Here is a 5,640-nt window from a genome sequence, read left to right on the forward strand (position 1 = left end):
AGAGCATAATAACTCCAAGGCGACCCTCCCCGCCAGAACTTTAAAGAAGAGCTACGCAGAAAGTTGTGCACTTGGCTTTTTATTTTGTTTTTCAGTCTTTGAAACTCTCTTCTCACTCTGCCTTGGTGGAGCTGTCTCTGCACACCTGTCCCAGGGCAGCTGCACGGGCCACCACAGTGAGGGACGACACGCCACACTTGCCTAGGCAAAGCAATCGCTGTGCCGGCCAGAGACAGGACCACAAGTCAGGAGGCCTGGCAGGCTCTCCACCGGGTGGAATTGGCAAGAAACTCACGTCTTCTCGGCTGCTTCCCACCAAAGGCAAACTTCAGGGCACAAGGTTAACGGGAACATGACTTGCCATCATCCGGCAGAGCCTCGCCGGGGTTCCCGTGCTCAGCAGTTTCACCGAGCTCAGTATTTCTGAAGCACTTATCTCTGCTGGACAAGCAGTTACTGCTGAAAGCAGGAAGAATAAGGTGGGACTGTTTTCTCTAGGGGAAGTAGGACTTGCCTGTGGCTGCTGCGTTTTCACGTCATGGATGAGGACACACAACTGAGAGTGTGGACCTGGAGGTCAGACCACCTGGAATCAAAGCCCAGCTTGGCCACTTACTAGTGTTGTGATGACCACTTAAGGTCTCTGCAGCTTGGTTTCCTCATCTGTGAAATGGGTATGATAAAAATAACTATTCCCAGGGTTCTTATGAACATTTGATGAAAGAATCCACATAAAGAACAGAGCATTTAGCATACTGTAACCCTTAGCTAGTGTGAGTTCTCACCTGCAGACCCCTTTGGCAGAATAAGTAATAATTCCAATGGCCATCTGTTCCCATGCTGTTTTCAGGGTTTTCCATCCCATGGGCTGCGGCTGCTGCTTTTTCTGCATTCAAGAGATTTTTTTCTCTCTTGACAAGAGCTGCCAGCCAGGCACGATGGCTCTTACCTGTAATCCCAGCACTTTGGGAGGCCAAGGTGGGTGGATCACTTGAGGTCAGGAGTTCAAGACCAGCCTGGCCAACATGGTGAAATCCCATCTCTACTAAAAATACAAAAATTAGCTAGGCATGGTGACACATGCCTGTAATCCCAGCTACTCTGGAGGCTGAGGCAGGAGAATCACTTGAACCTGAGGGCTGGAGGTTGCGGTGAGCCGAGATCGCACCACTATACTCCAGCCTGGACAACAGAGCAAGACTCCACCTCAAAAAAAAAAAAGAAAGGAAGAAAAGAGCTTCCAAAATATACTTGCCCCCAGAAACACTTAGTAACAGCTTCTTTTTCTTTTCTTATTCTTTTTTCTCATTTGTTTTATGGTGGTAAGTTACAAATAATATAAAACTTATTAGTAGTAACATTTAATACATTCATGGTGTTGTGCAATCATCACCACTATCCAGTTCCAGAACATTCCTTCTACCTTGAAAGGAAACACTGTACCCATTTACAGTCACTCTGCATCTCCCATCATCCACCCCATAACCCAGCAACTGCAAATCTGCTTTCTGTATCTGTGGATTTGCCCATTATGGATAGTTCATATAAATGAAATGCTTCCTGTATTCTTAAGACAAAATCCTTTTCTCTTCCACGTGGAAGTAGTAAGCTCCGAAGTCAACAGTAGACCTCGGGGGTCAGGCCCACAGTCAACAGTAGACCTCGGGAGTCAGGCCCACCAGGGTCTAAGCCCCAGCTCTGCCACTACGGACTGGAAGACAGCAGGTGAATCATCCCACATTTCTGCAACTTGCCTTTCTCCTCTAGAAAACAAGGATGATAATCACAAGAGCCTCACCCTTGGGTTATGTGAGGAATAAATGAGCTGACACTTGTCCAGGGTGCTGTCAGTGATTATTAGTATTATTTTCAATTACTCCACACAAGTAATGCAAGCTCATTGAAAAAGACATGGTAAACACAGAAATGCATAAAGAAGAAAATCGACGCTGGGCACGGTGGCTCACACCTGTAATCCCAGCACTTTGAGAGGCTGAGGCGGGTGGATCGGCTGGGGCCGGAAGCTCAAGGCCAGCCTGGCCAACATGATGAAACCCTGTCTCTACAAAATACAAAAATCAGCCAGACGGGGTAGCGCCCACCTGCAATCCCACCTACTGGAGGGAGCTGAGGCAGGAGAATCACTTGAACCCGGGAGGTGGAGGTTGCAGCGAGCCGAGATCACGCCACCAGACTCCAGCCTGGGTGACGGAGTGAGACTCTGTCTCAAAAAAAAAAAAAGAAAAAGAAAGAAAGAAAAAGAAAAGAAAATGGCTCCCATCCCCCTACTGTGCTGTGGGTCGAAGGTCTGGGGCCATGGCTCAGCCCAGGGCTAGCCAACCGCAGCCGCGGCAGCAGAAGTGTTGAGACGTGTGGACGGAGCACAGGCTTTGGAGCTGGGCAGACCCGAGCCTGCCCCTCTGCCCTGTCACTCTGGTGACCTTGGACAAGTCACTTAACTGCCCTGAGCCCTGTGTCTTTATCTGTCACAGTGAATGGGAAACACCTCCTTCCTAAGGTGGATGTGAGAATTTAAGAGATGAATCCCAGCACTTTGGGAGGCGGAGGCAGGAGAATCACTTGAGCCCAGGAGTCTGAGGCCAGCCTGGGCAACGTACCAAGACTCCCATCTCTACAAAAAAAAAAAAGATTTTTAATTAACCAACCATGGTGGCGTATGCCTGTAGTCCCAATTAGTTGGGAGGCTGAGGTGAGAGGATTGCTTGAGGCCGGGAGGTCAAGGCCACAGTGAGTCGTGCTCATGCCACTGTCCTCCAGCCTGGGAGACAAAGTGAGACCCTGCCATAAAGAAATAAATGAATAAATAAGATGCTCAATGGCAAATGCATGACACATAGGGTCTCCACAGCCGCAGGCCTGAGTGGGCCCTGGGGAAGGCAGCACATGGGAAGAGCCATTCGGGTGGCAAGTGCTCCTCCCAAGTGTCTGTGCAGAAGTGACAGGGAAGGTGGGGGCCTTGTGGGGCAGTCAGGATTTCCCGAGATGCCAGGAAGGACTTTGCAGGCAGGAGAAGGTGCTGAGTGCAGCAGGGCTGTGGGCTGCTTCATTTTCCTCCCTAACCTTCACACTCGGTCGCTCCCAGCCCACTATCTCATTCACTCTTCTCCACGTCCCCGTGTTCACAGCAAAGCAGCCTGTGGGTGGTGCAGAAGATGGAGAAGTCGTGAGGGTAATAGCAACAATAGCAATAGTAATAGCTGGCATTTTTATGGAGGGTTGCTGTGTGCCAGGCACCAAGCCAAGCCCTTTCTCACTTCCTCCTCAACTCCAAGGGTGTGGGGAGGGGGCCGAGGGAGCTTCTGCTATAATGGCCTGGCCGTGAGGCGGGGAGGCAGCACAGGGGCTGCTCACGTGCTGGTGTGAAGGCACGCCTGGCTCCTACTGGCCCTGGGCTCTCCCAGCCATGCCACCTTGGAATCTGGGGGACTTCACGCTTCTGGGAAAGGAACAACAAAGAAGGCATACACAGAGTTTTTGTTCAATTCAGAAAGACTCCAGGGAGTAATAGGCCAGCTTCCCTCCGGTATTGGAAGCTACTCTATGAAACTCAAACTCACAGGCCAAAGCTGCATGCTTTTTTCAGAAGGCCAAAGCAAGGCCACCTCAGCTCAGAGTATGCCAAGCTTCAATTAAATGTAAACAGATCCCTTAATGCACAGAAGAGACGAAACGGGGCTGAGGCTGCTTGCTACATTGAGCCTAGATGGCACCAGGGAAGTCTGACTCCTGCCCAAGGGCACGTAGAGATTGGCTGCCGGCGCCTCGGCACATGTACGTGATTGGGAATCATGGGACTGCGGTAGGTTCCATCAAGTAAGTGAGTAGGATTGTTCCTAGCAGTTCTGTGGGTCGCAGATGACTTGCTCCTTTACTGTGCTGAGTAACAACAGATGGCAGGAGAGCTGGGCAAAACCAACCCTCATCTCCGCACCACTAGCTGTGTGACCTTAGGCCAGGCACTTAACCTCTCTGGGTCTCAATTTCCATGCTTTCATTTATGTATCTTTTAAAGAAGGAGTCTCACTCTGCTGCCAGGCTGAAGTGCAGTGTGGCACAGTCTCAGCTCACTGCAACCTCCGCCTCCCAGGTTCAAGCAATTCTCCTGCCTCAACCTCCCGAGTAGCTGGGACTACAGGCATGCACCACCACGCCCAGCTGATTTTTGTATTTTTAGTAGAGACGGGGTTTCACCATGTTGGCCAGGATGGTCTCGAACTCTCAACCTCATGATCGGCAGCCTCGGCCTCCCAAAGTGCTCAGTTGATTTACCTCCATGATTTCAGGAACACACCGGGGTAAATCAGCTAAGCCACCGTGCCCAGCCAATGCCCATGCTTTTATAAGCAGACAGTTAGCTGACAGAAATTCAATTCCCTCTGGCTCTAAAATCCCTCTTCACTCCTTCTCACATGAACTTTTGGAATCAGCAACGAAGGCCAGAGAAGCCATGGCTGCATGCTGGTCTAGATGGAACAACACCCGCCCCAGCAAGAAGAGCCTTGTGTGCAGCACACCGGGGTGTACCTGAAACCATGGACGTAAATCAGCTGCTTGAAAACTATATCATAAGAGGTCTAGAATCACTCAAAACTGATGAGTCAAGAACTGAAGTCTTTTGAAAAAGGACGAACATGCCCCTTTCACTAAGGACCCGCCAACATGGGCCGCGTTCGCACCAAAACCGTGAAGAAGGCGGCCCGGGTCATCATAGAAAAGTACTACACGCGCCTGGGCAACGACTTCCACACGAACAAGCGCGTGTGCGAGGAGATCGCCATTATCCCTAGCAAGAAGCTCCGCAACAAGATAGCAGGCTATGTCACGCATCTAATGAAGCGGATTCAGAGAGGCCCAGGAAGAGGTATCTCCATCAAGCTGCAGGAGGAGGAGAGAGAAAGGAGAGACAATTATGTACCTGAGGTCTCAGCCCTGGATCGGGAGATCATTGAAGTAGATCCTGACACTAAGGAAATGCTGAAACTTTTGGATTTTGGCAGTCTGTCCAACCTGCAGGTCACTCAGCCTACAGTTGGGATGAATTTCAAAACACCTCGGGGACCTGTGTGAATCAATGCTGTATTATTTTCAATAAACCTGGGACAAAAAAAAAAAGAAAAAAGAAAAAGGACGAATATTTTATAAGGCCCCCCGTTTCCTTTCATCTGGTGGCGGTGTTGTTGTTGAGATGGAGTCTCCCTCTGTCATCCAGGCTGGAGTGCAGTGGCTCCATCTCCGCTTAACTGCAACCTCTGTCTCCCGGGCTCCAGCTATTCTCCTGCCTCGGCCTCCCGAGTAGCTGGGATTATAGGTGCCGCGCCACCATGCCTAGCTAATTTTACATTTTTAACAGAGATGGGGTTTCACCACGTTAGCTAGACTGGTCTCGAACTCCTGACCTCAGGTGATCCGCCCGCTTCAGCCTCCCAAAGTGCTGCACCTGGCCCCTTTCAACTGTTTTTTAACTTGATTCTTCACAGGTGGCTTTATTAGGCTTTGGAGTCAGCAGATTTGGGTTGGAACCCCAGTTCCTGGAAAACTTACTCTCTGAACTTGAGTTTCCTCATCTGTAAAGTGAAGCTTCGTTAGGGAAGCTGGCAGGAACCGAGGTCGAATGAAGCA

The 5,640-nt window shown here is 50.2% G+C and overlaps 1 pseudogene across 1 annotated transcript; it reads left to right on the forward strand.

Moving 5' to 3' along the window:
- The first annotated feature begins 4,640 nt into the window (after positions 1-4,640).
- On the forward strand, positions 4,641-5,140 carry LOC116525991 (annotated as a pseudogene). The gene has a single exon (XR_004257907.1). The product of XR_004257907.1 is annotated as a 40S ribosomal protein S17 pseudogene (transcript).
- Positions 5,141-5,640: the final 500 nt, after the last annotated feature.

Source organism: Sapajus apella, unplaced genomic scaffold, assembly GCF_009761245.1.
Source record: "Sapajus apella isolate SASKATOON/1434 unplaced genomic scaffold, GSC_monkey_1.0 scaffold49, whole genome shotgun sequence".
Classification (NCBI taxonomy): Eukaryota; Metazoa; Chordata; class Mammalia; order Primates; family Cebidae; genus Sapajus; species Sapajus apella.